The 28000-nt window shown below is 42.9% G+C and overlaps 1 protein-coding gene across 3 annotated transcripts in view; it reads right to left on the bottom strand.

The window, feature by feature from the left end:
- GATAD2B (GATA zinc finger domain containing 2B) overlaps nt 1-28000 on the bottom strand; it is a 129294-nt gene that overhangs the window by 50677 nt on the left and 50617 nt on the right. The window contains exon 1 of one of the 3 annotated variants that reach the window (XM_074390229.1): nt 7-27955. The exons of the other annotated variants lie outside the window; for them this stretch is intronic. The gene's annotated coding sequence lies outside the window, so the exon portion shown is untranslated. Of the gene's footprint in view, nt 1-6; nt 27956-28000 lie in introns of those variants that run through there. 3 annotated transcript variants of the gene reach the window in all.

Genomic DNA, 28000 nt, shown 5'->3' with positions numbered 1-28000 from the left:
CCTTACCAAATATATGGTTCACAAACATTTCCTCATATTCTGTAGACTGCCTTTCCATTCTGTTGTTTCCTTTGCTGTACAGAGGTTTCTTGGGTCGATGTAGTTCCACTTGCTTTTGCTGCCTGTTTTTGATGTCATATCCACAAAATCACTGCCAAGAACAATGTCATAATGCTTTTTTCCTGTTTTCTTCTTACGAGTTTTATTATAGTTTCAGTTCTTACTAAACTTTTTAATCATTTCGAGCTGATTTTTTATATACAGTATAAGAAAATTTCATTATTTTGCTGTGGGTATCCAGTTTTCCCAATACCATTTGTTGAAGGGACTATCCTTTCCCTATTGTGTATTCTTGAGTCCAAACATAAATTTTCAGGAGACATTCCCATCCACCCCCAGCCTGAGACACAAAAGTTTTCTTGTTTCCTCAAACTAGTAGACGGAATTTTCTGTGGTCCCTTCCTTTCCCTGAGTATGAGCCTTTAAAGGTCCCTGCTTTATACAGAGATGTGCATTTCTAACTCTGTTCCATACAGGCCTAAGGTTCACGGACATTAAAGCCAAGACTTTAAGCAACTGAGACTAGCAAAGCACTCAGAAATACCATAGCATTAAGTCACATGCATACTGCTCATTTTCAGTTCCTCTTTTATTTGCAGTCCATGAGAATTTCCCCCCCCACCCCGCCTTTTTTTTTTTTTTTTTTTTTTTTTTTTTTTTTTTTGGAGATGGAGTCTCACTCTGCAGCCAGGCTACTTGGGAGCTGAAGTGGGAGAATCACTTGAACCTGGGAGATGGAAGTTGCAGTAACGCAATCTCAGCTCACTGCAACTCTGCCTCCCAGGTTCAAGCGATTCTCCTGCCTCAGTCTCCCAAGTAGCTGGGATTACAGGTGCCCGATACCATGCTTGGCTAATTTTTGTATTTTTAGTAGAAATGAGGTTTCACCATGTTGGTCAGGCGGGTCTTGATCTCCTGACCTCAGGATCCACCCACCTCAGCCTCCCAAGATGCTGGGATTACAGGTGTGAGCCACCGTGCCCAGCCAAATTTTCCTTACTTCTTTCAGGCTCGGCTAGCTTTGCATCTTTAAAAGTTGGTTTAAAAATCAAAAAATAGTTGTTACATTTCATCCAGCATGACTAGGTGTTTTGTAATTGAATAGCACAAGGGTTTTAGGTAACACAGTCTGTTATACTGCCATTATAAAATATGCTGGTCTGGAAGTTTAGCATTTATTTTCTTTTCTTTTCTTTTTTTTTTTTTTTTTTGAGACGGAGTTTCGCTCTTGTTACCCAGGCTGGAGTGCAATGGCACCATCTCGGCTCACCGCAACCTCCGCCTCCTGGGTTCAGGCAATTCTCCTGCCTCAGCCTCCTGAGCAGCTGGGATTACAGGCACACGCCACCATGCCCAGCTGATTTTTTGTATTTTTAGTAGAGACGGGGTTTCACCATGTCGACCAGGATGGTCTCGAACTCTCGACCTCGTGATCCACCCGCCTCAGCCTCCCAAAGTGCTGGGATTACAGGCTTGAGCCACCGTGCCCAGCAGCATTTATTTTCATAAGAACTAGTTCAGTTCAAATAAACAAAGTAACTCCACAGACCACTAACTGCAAAAGGAAAAACACACCTTAACAATGGTGCGACCTTGCTGTTACCCTAGGGATCAAACTTTTCACTGCAGGATTGAGACAACATGGAAACAATCTGACAAATCTACAATATGGAACATACTTCAAATCAATGAGCCTGGTCTCTTCAAAAAATTTATATTTAAAAAAATAGAGGTGGTGGTACAGACTGTTCCAGCTTGAGAAAGACTTATAGACATAACCAAATATAATGTATACTCTTTGATTGAATCTTGGTTTAAACACAGCTACAAAAGATACTATGAGAAATGGGTAAATTTTCAAATGGACTAGGTCTTAAATATTAGGGAATTTTTACTAATCTTCTTGGTTACGATAATGGTGTTGTGGTTGAACAGGAGACTGTTCATGTTTTTTTGACAAGTAATTTTAGTATTAGTTTTCTTTTTTCTTTTCTTATTTTTGAGACAGAGTTTCGTTCTGTCACCCAGACTGGAGTGCACTGGCAAGATGTTGATTCACTGCAACTTCTGTCTCCCAGGTTCAAGTGATTCTCCCACTTCAGCCTCCCAAGTAGCTGGGATTACAGACATGCACCCCCATGCCTGGCTAATTTTTGTATTTTTAGTAGAGATAGGGTTTTGCCATGCTCGCCAGGCAGGTCTTGAACTCCTGACCTCTACTGATCCACCTACCACTACCTCCCAAAGTGCTGGGATTACAGGCATGAGCCACCACATCCAGCCTACTATTAGTTTTCTACGGCTGCTGTAACAAATTAGCACAAATTTAGTGGCTTAAACACAATACAAATGTATTACCTTTCACTCAAAGTCATTAGGTCTAAAATGGGTCTCATTAGGCTAAATTCAAAGTGTAGGTATGGCTCCTACTTCTTATTCTTTTTAGATAGGGTCTGGCTCTGTCACCCGGGCTGGAGTGCAGTGGTAGGATCTCAGCTCACTGCAACCTCTGCCTCCTGCAGCTTAAGTGATTCTCCCACCTCAGCCTCTTGAGCAGCTGGGACTACAGGTGTGCATCACCATGCCCAGCTAAGTTTCGTTATTTTTTGTAGACGGGATTTCAACATGTTGCCCAGGCTCATCTTGAACTCTCCCGCCTTAGCCTCCCAAAGTGCTGGGATTACAAAGATGAGTCACCACGCCTAGTCAGCTCCTACATTTCTTCTAGAGTCTCTAGAGGAAAATCCATTGTCCTGCTATTCCCTGCTAGAGACAATCTACTTTTCTGGGTTAATGGGCACTTCCTTCATCTTCAACTATCAAGCCTACTCCTCTGATTGCCATCTCTCTAACTCTCTTCTCCTTCCCTTTTTCCATTTTAGGGACCCTTATGATTATACTGAGCCCACTTGGATAGTCTAAAATAATTTCCATATTTTAAGGTCAACTGATTAGCAACCGTAATTCCATCTGCTATCTTAATTCTCTGTTGCCATTAAACGGAACATATTCACAAGTATGCAGGCCAGGGTGCAGACATCTTGGGAGAAGAGGCATTATTCTGCCTATCACAGCAGTTTTAAGTATTTAGAGATAAAGCCTAAAACTTACTTTGAAGTAGTTTAGAAAAAATGTTTATGCTATATATGTATCAGTAGCATATTGATATTTGCCAAGCAAATATGACAAAATATTCACTGTAGCTGTTGATTTTACTACTCTATTTTTCTGTATGCTTAAATATTTTCAATAAAAATTAGAAACTAGGCCGGGTGCAGTGACTCATGCCTGTAATCCCAGCACTTTGGGAGGCTGAGGCGGGCAGATCACAAGGTCAGGAGATCGAGACCATCCTGGCCAACATGGTGAAATGCCATGTCTACTAAAAACACAAAAATTAGCTGGGCATGGTGTTGTGTGCCTGTAATCCCAGCTACTCAGGAGACTGAAGCAGGAAAATATGTGCGTGTGTGTATGTGTGTGTGTGCATGTGTGTGTGTGTATAAATAATTATGGCTTTCCTTTGATATGATGTCCCTTCATAGAAAATGGATGGCCTTTCCTACTGTAGGCACTAATTAGTAGCACCTGATAAACTTTTCATGTTGATAAAATATGTAAAGTTTAGTCACCACATTCACTATAGTCCCCTTATCAAGTCAGAAAGTATGGTAGTAAAAAGGAAGAAGAGAGAGATGTCTCTGAAATAGTCCTGAAACATAAGTCCTTAAGATATTTATATTTTCACATTTTGCACAAAGAGGTACTACCAAAAAAAAAAGATATTTATAAACAGGAAGTGCTAAAATCATCACCCATTCTTACATGTGAAGAAGAGCTCCTTTGTAGTTTGCCTTCTGCCACAGGAGACATCGATCAGCCAAAGGTCCAAGACCTGTTCATTTCTATGTAATATTTTTTAAAACTCTGATTTAGATAATCCAACAAGACAGAAAGAAGGCTGGAAGCATTAAGGACTTCCATATCACTGAAGAGGTCAAGTGAAGACTCTCTTGAAATCATTCAGTTTTGAAGTACCTACCTAGTATTATAAGAAATATAAGTAAATTGACAGTGAATTCAAGGATGATCTAGTAACTGGAGAAATCTGGAGATGCATTTGCTGTCAGAGCAGAGGCCCAGTAACAAGAACGTTAAAATGTGGATGACGACTTCAAGAATAGGATAAAGGTCTCATACTAGATAGTTCTAATTTCTTCCCCCTTCCTATAAGGTTGTTCTTTCTTCTGCCTGGTGAGTTATGGGAATGTGACAGGACATCATTCCTTCCAATATACCTTATTTCTCTTCTTATAGTCCATATTCATAATAAAGATAAATATGCTGTGACTTCTGCTTGTTTCCTCCTCTTCCTCAGTTAAAAATCCCAGAATCAGGCTGGGGGCATGGTGGCTCACACCTGTAATCCCACCACTTTTGGAGGCCAAGGTGGGCAAGAGTTCAAGAGCTCAAGATCAGCCCAGGCAACATGGCAAAACCCCATCTCTACAAAAAATACAAACATTAGCCAAGGATGGTGGCATGCACCTGCGGTCCCAGCTACCCAGGAGGCTGAGGTGAAAGGATCACGTAAACCCAGGAGGTCAAGGCTGCAGTGAATCTAGATCATGCCACTGCATTCCAGCCTGGGGAAAGCCCCAGCTACTTGGGAGGCTGAGGCATGAGGATCATTTGGGTCCATGTTAAGGCTGCAGTGAGCTGCCATTGTTATCACTGCACTACAGCCTCGCTGACAAAGCAAAACCCTATCTCCAAACAAGAAAAAAAAAGAAACAATAAAATTGTATATATATGTGTGTATGTATATTTGTAAGTATCATTTAAAAAATTAGACATGAAAAGGGGACAGAGTGGTGTTAGGGTAGGGGGAAGAGACTATTCTTAAAAGGATGGTCAGGGAAGTCTTGTCAGAAAAAAATAACATTAGAACAAGTCCTAAATTAAGGGTGGAAGTGAGCTGTGCAAGTATCTGGGAGAGGAGGAAATGAGTAGAGGTCACAGCAAGGATGTTGCTTGAGACAGGATAGCACTTAGACTGTGCAAGCAACAGTAAAAAGGTACAGATGAAGTGCCACATCCAAGAGGGAGAGTGGTACTTTAAGTCTATACAAGGGTACACTGGCTCATGCTTATAGTCCTGGCACTGTGGGAGGCTGAGGTAGGTAGGACTGACTGAGCTCAGGAGTCCAAGACCTGCCTGGGCAACATAGCAAGACTATTTACATCAAAAATAAAAATAAAAATCAGACAGGTATGGTGGCATGTGCTCGTAGTTCCAGCTACTTGGGAGGCTGAGATGGGAAGACTGTTTGTGCCTGGGGGATCAAGTCTGCAGTGAGCCATGATTACACCACTGCACTCTAGCCTGGGTGACAGACTTTGTCTCAAAAACAAACAAACAAAAAGACATACATGGGCATGATGGCTCATGCCTGTAATCCCAACACTTTGGGAGACTGAAGCAGTGGATCATGCGGTCAAGAGATTGAGATCATCCTGGCCAACATGGTGAAACTCCGCCTCTACTAAGTAAATACAAAAAAATTAGCTGGGTGTGACGGTGCGCACCTGTAGTCCCATCTATTCGGGAGGCTGAGGCAGGAGAATCGCTTGAACCCGGGAGGCGGAGGCTGCAGTGAGCCAAGATCGCGCCACTGTACTCCAGCCTGGCAAGAGAGCAATACTTTGTCTCAAAAACAAATACAAAACAAAACAAAACAAAAAACGGTTGGGTGGGGTGACTCATGCCTGTAATCTCAGCACTTTAGGAGGCCAAAGTAGGAGAATCACAAGGTCAGGAGTTCGAGACCAGCCTGGCCAACACAGTGAAAACTCGTATCTACTAAAAAAAAAAAAAGAAAGAAAAGAAAAGAAAATTAGCCAAGTGTGGTGACACACACCTGGGGAGGCTGAGGCAGTGTTTATAGACATATCTATATAGATATGTATATATACACATTACTAAAATTTAGAGAAGGACTGCACAAGTCTAGGAAAATTTTTAGGAAACTGAAACTAAATTCTGCATACTGCCAACCTTGTGGCTAATATATATCTCAATGATAAGCTCCCTGCCATATATCTGTATGTCTCTGGTTGCTAAGAGAGTTCCAGCTCAATAAATGTGAGGATTAATATAACTTACATTAGTTTTTCAGTTTACAATTTATTTTACACACATTATATATATATATATTTGAGACTGATTATCACTCTGTCCCCCAGGCTGGAGTGCAGTGGCACAATCTCAGCTCACTGAACTCTCCACCTCCCAGATTCAAGCAATTCGCCTGCCTCAGCCTCCTGAGTAGCTGGGAATACAGGCACACACGCCATCAGACATGGCTACTTTTTCTATGTTTAGTAGAGACAGGGTTTCACCATGTTTGCCAGGCTGGTCTCAAACTCCGAACCTCAGGCGATCTACCAGCCTCAATCTCCCAAAGTGCTGGGATTATAGGCATGAGCTCCTGGCCTTTACATACATTATACCTCATGTGATCCTCATAACATCCCAATAAAGATGGGCAAAGTAGTAACACTATCTCAATTTTATAGATGAACAAATCAGGCTTCCTGGGACTTGTAGAAGAAACTAGCTTGTCAGTTTCAACACAAAAACATTTTCATTTTCTGAAGAGCAATGTTACTCAAAAGTATAGGCCACTGACCACTGCAGTTCCAAGAACTGCAACAAGATACGCATAGAAATTGAGAGTATTTAGAGAAAGTGTTAATTTGCCACCGTGCCCAGCCAACCTCTACTTTTTTTAAGAGAGAAAAACATAAATTAAAATGCACATTCCCAGACCCTATTTCAGGGCAATACATTCCTTGGTTGGGCCAAGGAAACTGCATTTTTACTACCCTCTCCTGGTTATTACTAGGCCCTATAAGAATGACTGCTACGAACTTTCACAAGAGAAACAGGGAAGTGGCCAGGCATGGTGGCTCATGCCTATAACCCAAATACTTTGGGAGGACAAGGCAGGAGATCACCTGAGGTCAGGAGTTCATGACTAGCATGACCAAATGGTGAAACTTCGTCTCTACTAAAAATGCAAAAATTAGCTGGACATGATGGCAGGTACCTGTAATCCAAGCTACTAGGGAGGCTAGGGTAGGAGAATCACTTGAACCCGGGAGTGGAGGTTGCAGTGAGCCAAGATCACACCACTGTACTCCAGCCTGGGCAACAAGACCAATACACCATCTCAAAAGAAAAAAAAAGCAACAGGAAAGTAAGGAATCTAAGTACATAATTAAATAAAGGAATAGGAGTTAGCTACATTTTTCCAACCTCCCCAGCACTCATCTATAAAAATCCTGTTTTTCTTCATGCAAAGTAGAACAGATTGTAGGCTATCCTTAGGAATATTTTTTAAATGAAAGAAAAACAAAAAATTCTTTTTAATCCTTTATACCATGGAACTAATCATAATAGGCACTAGGAGAGCAGTTTTGAACAGTAATCTTTCACAATGCTCTGAAAAGCATGATCTCCTAGGTACATTTTGTACACGCATACTCTAGAGAGCCTCCTCTTCCCAGATAAAACATGTTCTAAGTGATACATTCATCACAGAATTCTGAAGACAGTTGGGGGAAAGCACACTCCAACAGGAAGACAAGTAACAAGGTATGCACTCGGGGCCTGGTGAGAGGGGATATAGGAGAGAGATCAACATTTGAGTAAAGGCTGATTATCAGAATGGTGAGAGCTAAGGACCAAAAAAAAAACACAAAAAACACCAACCAACCAAATTAAATTGAGGTTCCCACCTGTAATTTCAGCACTTTGGGAGGTGGAGGTGGGAGGAGAGCCTGAGCTCAGGAATGGATACCAACCTGGGCAATATAGGGAGACCTTGTCTCTCTCTTTTTTTTTTTTTTTTGGATACAGAGTCTCACTCCGTCACCAGGCTGGAGTGCAGTGGCACGATCTCAGCTCACTACAACCTCCGCCTCCTGGGTTCAAGCAATTCTCCTGCCTCAACCTCCCAAGTAGCTGGGACTACAGGCTTGCGCCACCATGCCCAGATAATTTTTGTATTTACTTAGTAGAGACAGGGTTTCACCATGTTGGTCAGGATGGTCTCAATCTCTTGACCTCACAATCCGCCTGCCTCGGCCTCCCAAAGTGCTGGGATTACAGGCATGAGCCATCGCACTGGGCCTGGGAGACCTTGTCTCTACAAAAAATTTAAAACTAAGCTGAGTATAATGGTGCATGCCTGTAGTCCCAGCTACTTGAAATGCTGAGACAGGAGGATCAGTTAAACCCAGGAGATCGAGGCTTCACTGAGCTATGATTGTGCCACTGCACTCTAGCATGAGTGACAGAGCAAACTCTTTGAAAGAAACAAAGAAAGAAAAGAAAGAGAAGAAAGACTTTAAAAAGAAGAAGGGAAGGAGGAGGGGAAGAAGGGAGGGAGAGAGGGAGAGGAAGGAGGGAGGGAGAGAGGGAGGGGAAGGAAAAAAAGAAAGCAACAATAACAAAAAATAGTATTTAATCCTCAGAACATTCTTATGAAGTCCCTATTAAACCCATTCTATGGATGAAAAAACTGAGACTCATAAATACTGACTACAGCTGGGTGTGGTGGCTCACCCCTGTAATCCTAGCACTTCAGGTGGATGTGGTAGGCAGATCACTTGAGGTCAGGAGTTTGAGACCAGCCAGGCCAACATGGTGAAACCCTGTCTCCACTAAAAACACGAAAAATCAGCTGAGCACAGTGACATGTGCCTGTAGTCCCAGCTAATTGAGAGGCTGAGGCAGGAGAACTGCTTGAACCTGGGATGCTGAGGTTGCAGTAAGCCAAGATCCAGCCACTGTCCTCCAGCTTAGGTGACAGAGCGAGACTCCGTTTAAAAAAAAATTAGTATTATTTAGTATACTACATAACTTTTTATTTAGCATAAATTACTAAGTTAAAAAGTTGTGTTTCCTGTCCAAGAAACACAACAAACAGGAAAGTCATGATTAAAATCTACATCTAATTCTGGCTAGGCATAGTGGCTCACACCTGTAATCCCAGCACTTTGGGAGGCCAAGAAGGGTGGATCACCTGAGGTCAGGAGTTTGAGACCAGAGATCAAGACCAGCCTGGCCAACACGGTGAAACCCCGTCTCTTCTAAAAAATAGAAAAATTAGCGGGGCGTGGTGGCACGTGCCTGTACTCCCAGCTACTCAGGAGGTGAGGCAGGACAATTGCTTGAATCCAGGAGGGGGAAGTTGTGGTAAGCTGAGATTGCACCACTACCCTCCAGCCTGGGTGACAGAGCAAGACTTCGTCTCAAAAAAAAAAAAAACAAAAAACAAAAAAAACAAACTACATCTAATTCTTTTTCTTGTTGCGGGGTGGGGGGACAGAGTCTCATCTGTCGCCAGACTGGAGTGCAGTGGCATGATCTCTGCTCACTGCAGCATCTGCCTTCCAGGTTCAAGCGATTCTCCTGCCTCAGGTTCCTGAATAGCTGGAGCTAAAGGCACACGCCATCACACCCAGCTAATTTTTCTATTTTTAGCAGAGACGGTGTTTTGCCATGTTGGCCAGGCTGGTTTCAAACTCCTGACCTCAGGTGATCCTCCAGCCTCAGCCCCTCAAAGTGCTGGGGTTACAGGCATGAGCCATCAAGCCTGGCCATCTTCATCTAATTCTAATGACCAGGACACTCCCCTTCTACCACACCAAGGATAGTAAGTGGGTTTCAATTCTAATGCCAACTACATTTAACTGATGGTGGTGACCTGTAAAATTCTGTTCCATCAGTAAAGACTTTGAATCAATTGTCAGCCACAGGAATAACATATAAAAACAGCAACACATATATAAACCAAGTATTTACCAGATTACTCTCATCATCAGACTAAAAATGCCAGAGGCATTTGAATTCAGCAGCCTATATAGGTAATCACGTTTTGCACTGTGGAAAAACAAAAGCTGAGAGGTGGTCATGACAGGGAAAGAGCAATTCTTTAAACCTTAGTAAGAGTCTCAGTAGGGTACAATGGTTCACACTTGTAACCCCAGCACTTAGGGAGGCCAAGGTGGGTGGATGGCTTGAGCCTAGGAGTTTGAGGCTGGGTGCAATGGCTCACTCCTGTAATCCCAGCACTTTGGGAGGCCAAGGTAGGTGGATCACCTGAGGTCAGGAGTTCAAGACCAGCCTGGCCAACATGACAAAACCTTGTCTATACAAAAATACAAAAATTAGCTAGATGTGATGGCACACACCTCTAATCCCAGCTACTCAGAAAGCTGAGGCAGAAGAATCACTTAAACTAGGGAGGCAGAGGTTGCAGTGAGCCAAGATCGCGCCACTGCACTCCAGCCTGGTGACAGAGCTAGACTCCATCTCAAAAAAAAAAAAAAAAAAAAAAAAAAATTATAGCTCTATATACTAAATTAGCCATAAAATAGAGGTGAGCATGTTATGAGTATAGCTAATCCAGTAGCAGCTTAGCTACATTCTCTAATGACAATTCATGTATTTTAAAAAGGCAAATAATAATCCAAATAAATTTTTTCTCAACCCAGCTTCTGAGATTAGTGGCCCTGTGTCCTCTACTTACAACTGTACAGGCAAATGAAAGACAATTTGTCTTCTCAACTGTAAACAAAATGCACTTTCAGTTTCTGGCAAAAATCACAGAGCAATGGTCTTGCACTATCTCCAACCTGCCCTAATGAAAACCAGATGGCTGAGCTCCTTCTAAGCTATCTAATGCTTCCTATTGCCAATCAATCCCAGTAATTATTCAGCACTCCCCAAAGACGTAAAACTGAAAGTTTCCTAAAGGAATTTACACATACACAAACCAAACTGCAAAACAGATTCCTCAAATGAGGTAAAAGGCCCTAAGGAAAAGCAGCATGGGTACAGAAAAAGTTTCATTTTAGATGCTACAAAGAAGTGAAATTATTTCCAATGTACCTTTTTTTTTTTTTTTGAGACAGTCTTGTTCTGTTGCCAGGCTGGAGTGCAGTGGCATGATCTCCGCTCATTGTAATCTACTCCTCCCAGGTTCAATCGATTCTCCTGCCTCAGCCTCATGAGTAGCCACCACACCCCGTTAATTTTTATATTTTCAGTAGAGACAGGGTTTCACCTGACCTCATGATCCAACCACCTCAGCCTCCCAAAATGCTGGGATTACAAGCATGAGCCACCTCACCCAGCCTCCAATGTACCATTTTATAGGATTACCTTAGATGTTGGAATTAATAGTCACAATGGAAAAGGGTATGGACAAGGGCTTGAGAAGAGCACACATCAGTGTGGTATGGGAACACTATTAACTATTCCTAATTAAGAGGAGACTTAGATAACACAAAACTAAAATAAACCACAATGATCTCTTTACATGAAAAAAACAAACAGGACACAGCAGACCACAAAGTGCTTATTATACTACAATGTATATGGCAAGGTTAGCAAACAGGAGGTTAGAAATAAATTTGGCAAATCAGAGAAAATAATCTAACATAACTATGGAGGACACCCACTGATTACTACAAATATCACTAGAGCTGCTACAAAGCATCAAACCTGCAAACAAAAAAGCTGGGCTCCGAAGTTAAGCACAACTTCCCTCCAAGCCAAAATGTACTTCTTCAAAATAAAGCTGCAAAAATTATAGGGCGCCAAATTAAAATCTGTCTCAGGACTGTCTTAGGTGAGTCCTACTTAAACTGATCTACACTGAAAACAGACATTAACCTTTTTCTTCATATTTCTCTGACAGAACATCTATACATTTGTTTATTGTCTCCTTCCACCACTACATTTTAAACTCTATGAAGTGAGGGAGACTTGTTCACTATGTCCCCAGTGCTCACGTAAGTTCCTAGCACTTACAAATCATTCAATAATTATTTGTTAACCAAATAACTGGACCCTTAATCTACCTGCTATTTTGATGGGAAACAGTGGGGAATGCTATAGAATTCTATTTTAAAGCACATAATTGATTCCTGTTCTTCAAGACTACGTAGCTTTCTTGGCTCACACCTGTAATCCCAGCACTGTGGGAGGCCAAGGCAGGTGGATCACCTGAGGTCAGAAGTTCAAGACCAGCCCAGACAACATGATGAAACCCTGTCTCGACTAAAAATACAAAAAATTAGCTGGCTGTGGTGGTGGGCTCTTGTATTCCCAGCTACTTGGGAGGCTGACGCAGGAGAATCACTTGAACCCGGGAGGTGAAGGTTACAGTGAGCTGAGATTACACCATTGCACTACAGCCTAGGCGAGAGCAAAACTTTGCCTCAAAATAAAAAAAAGAAAATTTGTCTTGGTTATTCTGTGTATAAACAAATCCTTCCCATTTCTTTTTTCTTTAGAGACAGACTCTCACTCTGTCTCCCAGGCTGGGGCGCAGTGGCACGATCTTGACTCATTGCAAACTCTGCAACCCAGGTTCAAGAGATTCTCCTGTCTCAGCCTCCCGAGTAGCTGGAATTACAGGTGCCCGCCATCACGCCCAGCTAATTTTTATATTTTTAGTAGAGACAGGGTTTCACCATGTTGGCCAGGCTGGTCTTGAACTCATGATCTCAGGTGATCCACCTGCCCTGGCCTCCCAAGTGCTGGAATTTAAGGCGTGAGCCATCACACTCAGCCAACTCCTTCCCATTTCTAAAGCAAAAAGCCTCAACACTCATCCAATACCCCAATCCCTATTCTGGGTACACAACTAAATTTTGCGTTTTCTTTTTTATTTCTTTTTTTGAGACAGTCTTGCTCTGTTGCCCAGGCTGGAGTGTAGTGGTGCAATCACAGCTCATTGCAACCTCCATTTCCCAGGCTCAAGTGACCATCCCACCTCAGCCTCCCGAGTAGCTGAAACTACAGACATGCACCACCATGCCAGACTAATTTTTTTATGTATGTATGTATGTATGTATGTATGTATGTGAGTATTTTGAGATGGAGTTTTGCTCTTGGTAGCCCAGGCTGGAGTAAAATGGCGTGATCTCTGCTCACCACCTCTGTCTCCCAGGTTCAAGCAATTCTCCTGCCTCAGCCTCCCGAGTAGCTGGGATTATAGGCATGGACCACCATGCCTGGGTAATTTTGTATTTTTAGTAGAGACTGGGGTTTCTCCATGTTGGTCAGGCTGGTCTCAAACTACAGACTGCAGGTGATCTGCCCGCCTCAGCCTCCCAAAGTGCTGGGATTACCGGTGTGAGCCACTGCACCTGGCGTGTGTGTGTGTGTGTGTGTATACCTATGTATTTTCTAAAGATGGAGTTTTACCATGTTGCCCAGGCTGTTCTCAAACTCCTGGACTCAAGTAATCCAATTTTCCATTTGATTTTGTAGGCCAAGGGGATGGGATGATACACATGCCACTACCATCACTTGCGGTCACATTAGGGGAAGCTATGGATCATACATACATATGTGGGTAACCAACACCAGGGCACCAAGAGTCCCTAAATAGTTTTCGTGCTGTGATTCAGAGTGAGAAAGTAACCACGCAGAGCATCACCAACAGAGGAGAACCTCAAGACCCATATAAGCAGGAGAAAACAGATTATCAGTTGGCTTCTCCTTGCTGCTTCAATTTATCACAGAAAACTAATAAGCCTTTTTTTTTTTTTTTTTGAGACAGAGTCTCACTCTGCTGCCAGGATGGAGGGCAGTGGTCGGATCTCAGCTCTCTGCAACCTCTGCCTCCTGGTTTCAAGCAATTCTCCTGCCTCAGCCTTCCGAGTAGCTGGGACTACAGGCGCATGCCACCACACCCAGCTAATTTTTGTACTTTTAGTAAAGAAGGGGTTTCATCATGTTGGCCAGTATGGCCTTGATCTCGACTTCATGATCCGCCTGCCTAAGCCTCCCAAAGTGCTGAGATTATAGGCGTGAGCCACCGCACACAGCAATAAGCCTTCTTTCAAAGTATTTTAATAGCTTCCATTATTTTATTTTTTTTGAGATGGAGTTTCGCTCTTGTTGCCCAGGCTGGAGTGCAATGGCGCGATCTCGGCTCACCGCAACCTCCACCTCCTGGGTTCAGGCAATTCTCCTGCCTCAGCCTCCTGAGTAGCTGGGATTACAGGCACGCACCACCATGCCCAGCTAATTTTTTGTATTTTTAGTAGAAACGGGGTTTCACCATGTTGACCAGGATGGTCTCGATCTCTTGACCTTGTGATCCACCCGCCTCAGCCTCCCAAAGTGCTGGGACTACAGGCTTAAGCCACCGCGCCCGGCCAATAGCTTCCATTATTACCTATTGCCTGGCCTCCCGTATTCTGCCCTGCTAACCAAGTTACTCTGTCTCAATCTTCCATGACAGTCTCACTTCTATATTTCCATGTACCATCCTCCTAGACCTTCCCTTGCCACATTTCTATGTAAGTTATTGTCCTTTATCTGGTAAAATATGTGGCCTAATTAATCTTAGCCAAGTGTTTATTCTCCCAATGTCTGGATGGTATTGTTTCTCAATAGCCATCAGAATTAACTCTCCTCTTCTTCTATAGTAATGGAAATATCACATGGTTTTTCAGCTACACCACATTTCCTAGCCTCCACTATAGATAGAAAGGCTAAAATCTTGCCAACAGAATAAAGAGGAAATGTTTGTTACTTCTCAGTTGAGAACTAAAACAGGTGGGCAAACTTCTCCATGCTCCTTCCCCTTTCCATTTGGCTACAAACCAGCTCCAACCCAGGAGAAAAGGACAATGCCCTAGAATGTGATCCTCCTACTGGTGACATCAGCATTTTCTGGGAACTTGTTGGATATACAAATTCTTGAACCTCATCCCAGACTCAGAAATTTTGGTGGTGAGAATTATAAATTTTGTTTTAACAAGCCCTCCTGATGATTCTGATACACACTAAATTCTGAGACCCACTGTTCTGGGGATTAATAGAAAATTACTGTAAAGAAAATTTGTCTCTGAAGTATCACATGAAACAAAAGAGCAACAGGACCCACTCACCTTGGGCAATCAGATGAAAGAAATGCTTTCTATCTTGTTGGAGCTACTACAGTTTTGAATCTTTGTTGAAGCTATTAGGCATACTCTAGTTGCTCTCAAAACTTTTTGTCTCAGAACTCCTTAAAGAGGATACTTTACAAATCAAGGCCCAAGCTGGGCATGGTGGTGACAGAGTGCCTATACTCCTAGCCACTTGGGAGGCTGTGGCAAGAGGATTGTCTAAACCCGAGTTTGAGGTTACAGTGAGCTATGACTGCACCACTGTACTCCAGCCTGGGTGACAGAGCAAGACCTTGTCTCTAAATAAATAAATAAAACCAAGGACCCCAAGAGGGCAATAACTAAAAAAGTCACCAAAGAAACAGAATTAAAATGAAATTTTAAGCTGGGCATGGTGGCTCACGCCTGTAATCACAACACTTTGGGAGGCTGAGGCGGGCAGACCACCTGAGGTCAGGAGTTCAAGACCAGCCTGGCCAATGTGGTGAAACCCCATCTCTACTAAAAGTATAAAAATTAGCCAGGCATGATGGTGCACGCTGGTAGTCCCAGCTACTCTGGAGGCTGAGGCAGGAGAACTGCTTGAACCCGGGATGTGGAGGTTGCAGTGAACCGAGATTGCACCACTGCAGTCTGGCAACAGAGCCTGGGTGACAGAACCAGACTCTGTCTTGAAAAAAATTAATAAAAATTTAAAAATATTAATTCATCAACCAGGTGCAGTGGCTGACACATGTAATTCCAGCACTCTGGGAGGCCAAGGAGGGCAGATCACGAAGTCAGCTCAAGACCATCCTAGCTAACACAGTGAAACCCTGTCTCCACTAAAAAAATACAACAACAACAAAAAAATTAGCCAGGCATGGTGGCATGTGCCTGTTAGTCCCAGCTACTCAGAAGCCTGAGGCAGGAGAATCACTTGAACCCAGCAGGTGGAAGTTGAGGTGAGCTGCCGTCGTCTCAAAAAAAAAATTTTTTTGAGGCCAAGCGCGGTGCCTCACGCCTGTAATCCCAACACTTCAGGAGGCCACGGCAGGTGGATCACAAGGTTAAGAGATCAACACCATCCTGGCCAACATGGTGAAACCCCATCTCTACTAAAAAATGAAAAAATTAGCTGGGCATGGTGGCACGCACCTGTAGTCCCAGCTACTTGGGACCCTGAGGCAGGAGAATTGCTTGAACCCGGGAGGCGGAGGTTGTAGTGAGCCAAGATCACGCCACTGTACTACAGCCTGGTGCCTGGCAACAGAGCGAGACTCTGTCTCAAAAAAAAAAAAATAAAATAAATTCATTTAACTATAACCAACCCATTTCATGTTAACATAACATATTCTTTATGAAAAATATTTTCCAAAAATAAGAGAACAATTGAGTAATGTGGCATTGTTTTATATTTTTACAAATCTCTTTAATGTCTGGCTTAATAGAAGACAGCTGGATTCTCACAGCTGCCTCTGCATTCAATATGCAGTGTTGTTCTAGTTAAAAGTATGGGGGACGGGGGTGGAGGGGATGTGGTCTCACACAAATCACAGATACACAGGAAGGAAGCAGTACTTGTTTTTTTTTTTTGAGATGAAGTCTCACTCTTGTACCCCAGGCTGAAGTGCCAGGCACAATCTCTGTCTCCCAGGTTCAAACGATTTTCCTTCCTCAGCCTCCTGAGCAGCTGGGATTACAGGTATCTGCCACCATACCCAGCTAGTTTTTGTATTTTTAGTAGAGACAGAGTTTCACCATGTTGGCCAGGCTGGTCTCGTACTCCTGATCTGAGGTGGTCCTCCCACCTCAGCCTCCCAAAGTGCTAGGATGACAGGTATGAGCCCCCGTGCCCAGCCAGAGGGAGTGTTTTTTAACCACAATACAATTACTGAAACCAGGAAACAATATTGTTTATTAACTACTCTACAGATCTTATTCACATGTCACCAGTTTTCCTAATTATATATACACCACACAGATTTTTTTTGAGATACATTCTTGCTCTGTCACCCAGGGTGGAGTGCAGTGGCACATCTCGGCTCACTGCGACCTCCTCCTCCTGGGTTCAAGCAATTCTCTTGTCTCAGCCTCCCAAGTAGCTGGGATTACAGCGCACACCACCATACCTGGCTAGTTTTGTATTTTTAGTAGAGATGGGGATGCACCACATTGGCCAGGCTGGTCTCGAACTCCTGACCTCAGAAGAACTGCCTGCCTCAACTTCCGTGCGTGCTAGGCAATTACAGGCATGAGCAACCATGGCTGGCCCCGATATTCTTTTCAGATCCAGGACAAAATCCACAACCCCACATTTATTTGTCACGTGTCCTTCCTTGGTCTCCTTCCAATCTGTGAATTTCTTAGTCTGTCTTCACCTTGATATTTTTGAATAATGACCAGTTTTTTTGAAAAGTACCCTTTAATTTGGGTCTGACATTTTCTCATAATTAGATTGAGGTTATATGTTTTTGTGATAATATCACAAAAGTTTTGTGATAATATCACAGAAGTAATGTGCCCTTTTCAGTGTATCGTACCAGGAAGTACATGATGTCAATATGTTGTATTACTGCTAATGTTACCTCAATTGCTCAAGATGGTATCTGATAGATTTCTCCACTGATACGTTATTATGGAGAGATACTTAGAAGCCACTATGTAAGTATCTTATCTCCAAACAAAATTCCAGATATTAATTTTAGCACATAAAGGCAATTATTGCCATGCGTGGTGGCTCACACCTGTAATCCCAGCACTCTGGAAGGCCAACGCGGGCAGATCACCTGAGATCAGGAGTTCAAGACCAACCTGACCAACATGGTGAAACTCTGTCTCTACAAAAATTAGCCAGGCATTATGGCGGTTGCCTGTAGTCTCAGTTACTCAGGAGGCTGAGGCGGAAGAATCACTTGAACCTGGGAGGCAGAGGTTGCAGTGAGCTGAGATCATGCCATTGCACTCCAGCCTTAGCAACAGAGTAAGACTCCGTTTCAAAAAAAAAAAAAAAAAGACAATTCTTGCCTCCAACAACTACTTGTAGTAATCTGCCTAATGTTTCCATCATTCCTTTTATATTTATCAACTTGAGTTGCACTGTAGAAAACAATTGTCCCCTTTCCCATATTTATAGCAGCATGGACTTACGGAGATGTATTTTACCCTATGGGTTATAATCTGTTGTCATTTGTTTTTCAAAATGTCTCAGATCTGGCCATTGAAAGCTCCTTCAAGTTGGCTCCTTATCACTTTTTTGGCAATTTATTAGTTTCTGGTCCCCACATGATGTTCCAGGTTCATCATCTTCATCTGCCCTAGACATTTTTCCAAGCAACTCTGGTTCCTTTTATTGAAGTGTTGCAAAACAAGATCTGGTGTCAGGTGTGCTCACTGCTACGATGGTATCACTATTTCTAAGCCCTTTCAGAAAAGGAAATAAATGTATGCATACCCACAACATTCATATCTATTTCTACATCGACATTTGCATATGTATGTATAGCTTGAAGATCCTTAATCAGAAAATCCAAATTGGGTCAGGTGTGGTGACTCACGTCTGTAATCCCAGCACTTTGGGAGGCTGAGGCGGCAGATTGCTTGATCCCAGGAGTTCAAGACCAGCCTGGGCAACATCGCAAAACCCCGTCTCTACGTTGTTTTTTGGTTTTTTTTTTTGAGATGGAGTTAGGCTTTGTCACCCAAGCATGATTTTAGCTCACTACAACCCTCCCTTCCCAGGTTCAGGCAACAATTCTCCTGCCAGCTGGGATTACAAGGGTCTGCCACCAAGACCAGTGAATGTTAATGTTTTGCATTTTTAGTGCAGATGGCGTTTTATCATGTTGGCCAGGCTGGTCTCAAACTCCTGGCCTCAAATGATCCACCCGCCTCGGCCTCCCAAAGTGTTGGGACTACCGACGTGAGCCACTGTGCCAGGCCACCCTGTCTCTACTTTTTACTAAAAAAAAGAAAAAATCCAAAGTGCTTCAAAATGTGAAAAAATTCCACATCTAAACTCATGTGACAGGCTATAGTCAAAATGCAGTCAAAACTTTGCTTTATGCACAAAATGCTGTTATAAAATAACTTTCAAGCTATATGCTTATATATATAAAACAAATTAATTTTGTGTTTAGACTTGGGTCTTACTCCCATGATATCTCACTATGTATATGGAAATATCCCAACACCTGAAAAAATCCAAAATTGAAAACGGTTCTGGTTTCAAGCATTTAAGGGATACTCAAATCTGTATATATGTGTGTATATATAAGAACCCATTAGTTCATACTGATACTAGAGAGAGGTTTTTTGTTGTTGTTTTTTTCCCAAGACGGAGTCTTGCTCTGTCGCCCAGGCTAAAGCGCAGTGGCACAATCTCGGCTCACAGCAACCTCTGCCTCCCTGAGTTTAAGCAATTCTCCTGCCTCAGCCTCTGGAGTAGCTGGGATTACAGGCTCCCACCACCAGGCCCAGCTAATTTTTTTGTTTGTTTGGTGACAGTCTCACTCTGTTGCCCAGGCGGGAGTGCAGTGGCACAATCTTGGCTCACCACAATCTCTGCCTCCTGGGTTCAAAAGATTCTCCTCCCTCAGCCTCCCAAGTAGCTAGGACTACAGGCATGTGCCACCATGCCTGGTGAATTTTTTTTATTTTTAGTAGGGATAGGGTTTCACTATGTTGGCCAGGCTGGGCTCAAACTCCTGACCTCGTGGACTCAGCCTCCCAAAGTGCTGGGATTACAGGCATGAGCCACAGCACCCCACCAGAGAGACAGGTATTTTCATAGCCTCTTAAATTTATTAGAATTGTGGATATTTTCCTAGATATTACTCAAGCAATTCTGAGTAGCCTGGATTACAGGCACGCACCACCAAGTCTGGCTGATTTTTGTATTTTTTGTAGACACAGGGTTTTGCCATGTTGGTCAGGCTGGTCTCCACCTCCTGGTCTCAAGTGATCCACCCACCTCAGCCTCCCAAGGTGCTGGGATAATAGGCATAAGCCACCACACCCAGCCTAAATTGTACTCTCTTAAATGGTTAATTTTTTAGCAGGGCATGGTAGCCATGCCTATAGTCCCAACTAATTGGGGAGCTGAGGTAGAATGACCACTTGAACCCAGTAGGTCAAGGCTGCAGTGAGCCAAGACTGTGTCACTGTACTCCAGTCTGAGTGAGAAAGGGAGACCCTGTCTCAAAAAATAAATTAGTAAATAAAATTATTAATTTGATGTTCATATGAAACTGAATTCAATTTTTAAAAAAGCAACCCAGGCCAGGTGCAATGGCTCACATCTGTAATCCCAGCCCTTTGTGAAGCCAAGGTGGGCAGATCTTGAAGCCAAGGAGTTCCAGCCCAGCCTCACCAACATGGTGAAACCCCATCGCTACTAAACATACGAAAAATTAGCTGTGAGTGGTGGTGCGCACCTGTAATCCCAGCTACTTGGGAAGCTGAGGCAGGAGAATTGCTTGAACATGGGTGGCAGAGGCTGCAGTGAGCTGAGATCTGATGGCCACTGCACTCCAGCCTTAGTGACAGAGTGGGACTCTGCCTCAAAAAAAAAAAAAAAGCAACCCAGTAGTTTCTAAAAGTTAGCAGCAAATGCAAAACTCTGAAACCCTATCAATAACTTTTTGTATTATTACATTAAAATATATTGGTCTGGTCAGGCTCAGTGGCTCATGCCTGTAATCCCAGCACTCTGGGAGGCCGAGGTGGGCAGATCGCCTGAGGTCGGGAGTTTGAGACCAGCCTGACCAACATGGAGAAACCCTCAGTCTCTACTAAAAACACAAAATTAGCTGGGCGTGGTGGCGCATGTCTGTAACCCAGCTATTTAGGAGGCTATGGCAGAATTGCTCGTACCCAGGAGGCGGAGGTTGTGGTGAGCCGAGATCACTCCATTGCACTCCAGCCTGGATAACGAGCGAGACTCTGTCTCAAAAAAAATAAAATAAAATAAAAGACATTACTCTACTTTATACTTTGAATGGATCTTCTACCCAAATCTGATTTTGTCACATCATACATTGGTCATTTGAAAAATTCTAGTTCACTAAGTCATGCAGATCTTTGAAATGTTGACGTATTACATAATATCGAAAAAAATCACGAAACTAACTGGGAAGCAGACAATCTCATGATGGAGTAAATAAACTTTCCAAAATTCTAATTTTTGCTTGAGTTTTTATCACTGGGCAAAAATAGTTGTTTTCCTTGAAAATTTTCAAGACGGTGTCTGCCAAATACCCAAGTCTAAATATCATACTTTGTTATTCTTTCAAGTAAAAATGCTGTTCTATAAAGAAGGCAAGTAGTTAGCTGGATACCCAAATAACTGTACAAGTACCTTTCCTTAGACAACCCCAGTACTTCAATACATAAAAGAAGTGTTTTTTGAGTACTTCCCATTTTGCGACACAAAATATTCAAAAGCCAAGTACTGAAAGGTCAAGATTAAATAAAACTAATTTTTACTGCTTCATCAAGAACATTCTTAAATAAAATTGGATTTTGTTTTAACTGGAAATTTAAACTGCATGGCAGTGAAGAATACAATAACTACTAGTAGTTTGGTGCTATTGTTTGGGGATAGGATCATGTTTCAGAAGTTTTTTGTTTTGTTTTCGAGACAGAGTCTTGCTCTGTCGCCCAGGCTGGAGTGTGGTGTGGTGGCATAATCTCAGCTCACTGCAACCTCTACCTCCAGGGTTCGTTCAACCAATTCTCTGCCTCAGCCTCTGGAGTAGCTGGAATTACAGGTGCCCACCAACACGCCCAGATAATTTTTGTATTTTTAGTAGAGACAGAGTTTCACCACGTTGGCCAGGCTGGTCTTGAACTCCTGACCTTGTGATCCATCTGCCTCGGCCTCCCAAAGTGCTGGGAATACAGGCGTGAGCCACTGTGCCTGGCCAAAAACTGCTAGCCTACTCTAACGTATTTGTTTAATAGGTAACTTACCAATTCATATTCTTTTCCAAGTTTAATGCACACTACTTGGTAGCAAATCTCTCTTCTTTGTACTTCCCTCTAATACCCTGGCTAGGATCTGAATGTATCTCCCAAGAGTTCATCTGTTGGATACTTGGTGCCCAATGCAGACATGTTGAGTACCTTTAGGAGGTATTTGGGTCATGATGGTAGAGCCATTCTCAGATTCATGGGTTATTGAGAGAATGGGCTAGTTATCACAAGAGTGGGTCTGTAATAAAAGCCAATGTGGCTGTCTCTTGTGAGCCCCCTCACTATGTGATGCCCTGTGCCACCTTTGGACTCTGCAGAGTCCCCACCAGCAAGAAGGCCCTCAGCAGATACAGTCCCTTGACTCTGAACTTCCCAGCCTCCAGACCTGTAAGAAATAAATTTCTTGGGGCTGGTCATGGTGGCTCATACCTATAATCCCAGAACTCTGAGAGGTCAAGATGAGCAGATTGCTTGAGTCCAGGCATTCCAGTCCAACCTAGGCAACACAGTGAGACCCCATCTCTAAAAAGCATTTTTAAAACAATTTAGCTGTGTGCAGAGGTGCATGCCTGTAGTCCTAGCTACTCAGGAGGCTGAGGCAGGCGGATTGCTTGAGCCTATGAGTTCGAGGCTACAATGAGCTATGACTGCACAACTGCGCTCCAGCCTGGGTGACAGAGAAGAAAGACACAGGACAGAGGAAAGGAAGAAAGGTACAGAGGGAAAGAAAGAAAAGAAATTAAAAAAAAAAAAAGAAAGAAAAGAAATAAATTTATTTTCTTTATAAATTACCCAGTCCCAGGTTATAGCAACAGAAAATGGACTAAGATAACACACTACTATGAAGGGCCCCTAAAGCAATTAAAAATAAGTGCTGTATTGCCTAACCAACTTCAAATGGTACTTTCCTTTACCTAATGCTTATTAGCCATGTAAATGAAGCCTCCTGCTACAAAATCTTACTTCTAAAAATCTGAAATAATTATTTCTTCTAGTCCATGTAAGTCTAGTCTATTTTTTTATTTTTATTTATTTGTTTTTGGGTTTTTTGTTTTGTTTGCGATGGAATCTCCCTCTGTCTCCCAGGTTAGAGTACAGTGGTGCGATCTTGGCTCACTCCAACGTTTGCCTCCTGGGTTCAAGTGAGTGTCTTGTCTCAGCCTCCCAAGTAGCTGGGACTACAGGCACACGCCACCATGCCTGGCTAATTTTTGTACTTTTAGTAGAGATGGGATTTCACCATATTGCTCAGGCTGGTCTTGAACTCCTGACATCAGGTGATCCACCTGCCGTGGCCTCCCAAAGTGCTGTGATTACAGGTGTGAGCCCCCATGCCCAGTCTATTTATCTATTTTTGAAACAGGGTCTTGTGCTGTCACCTGGGCTGGAGCGCAGTGGTTCCGTCGTATCTCCTGGTTCACTGAAGCCTCAAACTTCCAGGCTCAATTCCCACCCTCAGCCTCCCACCTAACTGGGACTACAAGCACAAGCCACCATGCCCAGCATTTTTTCTTGTAAGCCTGTGTTGCCTAGGCTGGTCTCAAACTGCTGAGCTCAAGTGATTCTCTTGCCTGGGCCTCCCAAAGTGCTACAATTACAGATGTGAGCCACCATACCCAGCCAAATCTAGTCCATTTTAATTATTTCTCTTTTGATTTCTAGAACTTGTTTTAGGTCACTTTTCCAGGAAAAAAAAAAAAAGACTCTTGATTAGACAAGGGGTATCCAACCTTTTGGCTTCCCTGGGCCACATTTGAAGAACAACAACTGTCTTGGACCACATATGAAATACACTAACACTAAACATAGCTGATGATTTGGAAGAAAAAAATAATCTCACGTTTTAAGAACATTTCCAAATTTGTGCTGAGCTACATTCAAAGCATCCTGGGCTGCATGCAGTCCACGAGCTGTGGGTTGGACAAGCTTGATCTAGACTGTGGGGGTCTTACAAACTTTTCTTTAAAGGACCAGATAATAATATTTTAGACTTTGTGGAGCAACTACTAAACTCTGCTTTTGTAAGCAAGTGGGTGTAGCTGTGTTCCAACAAAATTTTATTTACCAAAATAAGCAGCAGCTGTAATTTGCTGACCCCTGATATAGATGCTTCCTACATACAGGTCAATCAACCCAATCTAACTCAAAGATCTACCACAAGTTTGGGAAAAAAAAAAAAAGGGTAACCACAAGCTGGCTAAAAGAAACTAGTAAGAACAATGAAAACAGTATAAATGAACCCAATAGATAGGAATATCTATCTTTCTAACATTCACTAAGCTCTTACTATTTGCTAGGCATTATGCTAAAGTGCTTCACAATGCATATCTCATTTAGAACTTTTGGAGATATAATTATCCTCCTGTTACAGAAAAAAAGAAAAACAGATAAACTGAGTAACGACATAATATTTCACAGTCCTTAAATGGCTGGGCCTGGTTAAAACACAGCACTGTCTTACCTCAGAGTCAATGTTCTTAACTATCATACTATGCTATCCATATTGTCATTTTTGGTTTCTGATACAACCAGACTGGTTAAGAGAGTAATTCTTACAAAAGACTATTACTGATTACATGCCCTTACAGATCACTAAGTTTACTACACAAACCTTTGGCTCACATTCTTGAACAAAAGAACCTAGATGACCTTGCAATAGGTGACATACTGTTTAGTAACATGCACAAAGGACTGTAAAGGTTGCTATGCTTAAATATGACAAGTTAGGGTGTGCTGCCTAAAGGTAATGAATAGGAGGTAAATAGCCTTCCTCCTATGGTTGACCTATAAATCAGCACGTAAGTTCTGACATACACAAAAGAAAATCTGCCAGTCATTTAGAACAGGTGGTATTAGAGGCCAGGTGAGGTGGCTCATGCCTGTAATCTCAACACTTTGGGAGGCCTAGGAGGGAGGATCACCTGAGGTCAGAAGTTCAAGACCAGCTTGGCCAACATGGTGAAACCCCGTCTCTACTAAAAATACAAAAATTAGCCGGGCATGGTGGTACACACCTGTAGTCCCAGCTACTTGGGAGGCTGAAGCAGGAGATTCCGTTGAACCTGGGGTGCGGAGGTTGCAGTAAGTTGAGATTGAGCTATTGCACTCCAGCCTAGGATAAAGAGCAAGACTCCGCTTAAAAAAAAAAAAAAAGCGGTATTAGAATGAAAGGTTTTTTTGTGTCAGCCCATGCCTATAATCCTAGCACTCTGGGAGGCTGAGGCAGAAGGACTGCCTAAGGCCAGGAGTTTGAGACCAGCTTGGGCAAAACAGTGAGCCTCTGTAGCTACCAATAATAATAATAATAATAATAATAATAATAATAATAAAAATTAGCCAGGGATGGTGACATGCCTGTAGTCAGTCCTAGCTACTTGGGAGGCTGGGGCAAGAGTATCACTTGAGCCCAGAAGTTCACAGCTACAATGTTGCTATGATCACGGTACTGCACTCCAGCCTGGGCAACAGGCAACAGAGTGAGACCCTATTTCTAATAAATAAATAGAATTAAAGGGACAGATGTGGCCAAAGGGCAGACTCCACATACATTTCAAAACTATTCTACAGCCACTCCTAAACAGCAATTAAGGCCTATGAGACTTAAGAAAAAAAAAAATTTTTTTTAATCTATCCATTAAGAGAAGGTACTGGTTTATGCCTCACTGATTGTGACCACGTAACCACTAAGGTTATCCTTACTAATCTGGCTCCTAGCGTCAAGAGATAAAGTAAAAATAAAGGTTGCAGCTGGGCACAGTGGCTCATGCCTGTAATCCCAGCACTGTGGGAGGCTGAGGCAGGGGAATCACTTGAGCTCAGAAGTTCAAAAACAGCCTGGCCAACATACTGAAACCCCATCTCTACTAAAAATACAAAAATTATCCGGGTGTGGTGGCACATGCTTGTAATCCCAGCTACTTGGGAGGCTGAAGTGGGAGGATCCCTTGAACCCAGGAGGCAGAGGTTGCAGTGAGTCAAGATTGTGCCACTGCACTCCAGCCTGGGCAACAGAGTGAGACTCCATTCCAAAAACTTTTTTTAAAAAAAGGTAATTATTACAAAGAACTAGGGAATCCCACAACAACAATGAATGAATCTTTACCTAGCCTCTAGGTTGGAGCAATGTTGGTTTGTTGCTATTCTGTCTTTCAGTATTCAACAAACTAAGAAAAAATTCCCCTTAATTTACTTATAAAGGGACTTAGAAAAGTGGGTTCCAGCTATTTGGGGTGGGGAAATAATTGCAGGCAGCCTGGGGAATAAGCAGACCAATCATTCTGGTAGGTCACATCGCACAACCTTTTTTTTTTTTTTTGGAGACAGGATCTCACTTTGTTGTCCAGGCTAGAGTAGAATGGCGCAATCATGGCTCACTGCAGCCTCCCACCTCAGCCTACCAAGTAGCTAGGACCACAAGCACATGCCACCACTAATTTTTTGTAAAAATGTTGCCCAGGCTGGAGCTCAAGCAATTCTCCTGCCTTGGCCTCCCAAGGTGCTGGGATTACAGGTGTGAGCCACCATGCCCAGCTCATCCTACAATACTTAAAAAAAGTAATAACCCCTGGCTGGACGAGGTGGCTCACACCTGTAATCCCAGCACTTTGGGAGGCGAAGGTGGGCAGATCACCAGCGCAAGAGATTGAGACCATCCTGGCCAACATGGTGAAACCCCATCCCAACTAAAAATACAAAAATTGGCTGGGTGTGGTAGTGCAAGCCTGTAGACCCAGCTACTCAGAGGCTGAGGCAGGAAAATCGCTTGAACGCGGGATGCAAAAGTTGCAGTGAGCCAAGATCAAGACACCGCACTCCAGCCTAGCGACAGAGAATCAATTCCCTACCCCCCAAAAAAGAAAGAAAAAGTATATAACCTTGTATTCACCTCCTAATAAAAGAAAAAAATAGCATAGATATTTACAACAAAAAATACAGATATGCAAAGACTACTGCTTGTAAAGATGTGGCAAGAACAGAAATTTACAGGCTTTAACAAAAAGACACAAGTTTCCAGTCAAATTAAGGAACCTCTTCCAGACTGCAACCTGATAAAACACTTACTATAGGATTAACCAGTTTGGCAGTTCCCTCCCATTCCAAACTCTCTCCATCAGTGCTACCATAAGAGATGCTCTATTTTGAATGGTCAGAAGCAAAAATAAACTCATATAAAACCACTGCAACAGTATGACCCATACTTTATTCCTTTTTTTTTTTTTTTTTTTTTTTTTTTCAGAGAGAGTCTTGCTCTGTCACCCAGACTGGAGTACAGTGGTACGATCTCAGCTCCCTGCAACCTCTACCTCCAGGGTTCAAGAGATTCTTCTACCTCAGCCTCCTGAGTAGTTGGGATTACAGGTGCCAGATACCATGCCCAGCTACTTTCTGTATTTTTAGTAGAGATGGGATTTCGTCATGTTGGCCAGCCTGTTCTCGAACTCCTGATCTCATGTGATCCACCTGCCCAGGCGTGAGCCACCGTGCCTAGCCCCATATTTTATTCTTTAATATGCTTTCTCATTTCCACCTAACACAAAAGCTGCTTCATAAATATCACACCTAGGAAGCACATAAAGAGAATTTAAGAAGAGAGATCAGTCCTGGCTCAGTGGTTCACACCTGTTAACTCCAGCACTTTGGGAGGACAAGGCAGGCAGATCATGAGGTCAAGAGATTGAGACCATCTTGGTCAACATGGTGAAACCCCATCCCTACTAAAAATACAAAAATCAGCTGCACATGGTGGCGCATGCCTGTAGTCCCAGCTATTCAGGAGGCTGAGACAGAAGAATCACTTGAACCTGGGAGGCAGAAGTTGCAATGAGCCGAGATCACACCACTGCACTCCTGCCTGGCGAGAGAGTGAGACTGTCTCAAAACAAAAAAAAAAGACATCACACTAAACTGAGCAGAATTATAATTTCTTTTTTTTTTTTTTTTTGAGATGGAGTTTCGCTCTTGTTACCCAGGCTGGAGTGCAATGGCGCGATCTCGGCTCACC

The sequence above is a fragment of the Saimiri boliviensis genome, chromosome 19, assembly GCF_048565385.1.
Source record: "Saimiri boliviensis isolate mSaiBol1 chromosome 19, mSaiBol1.pri, whole genome shotgun sequence".
Taxonomy (NCBI): Eukaryota; Metazoa; Chordata; class Mammalia; order Primates; family Cebidae; genus Saimiri; species Saimiri boliviensis.
This window is presented reverse-complemented; position numbering and strand designations above follow the sequence as displayed.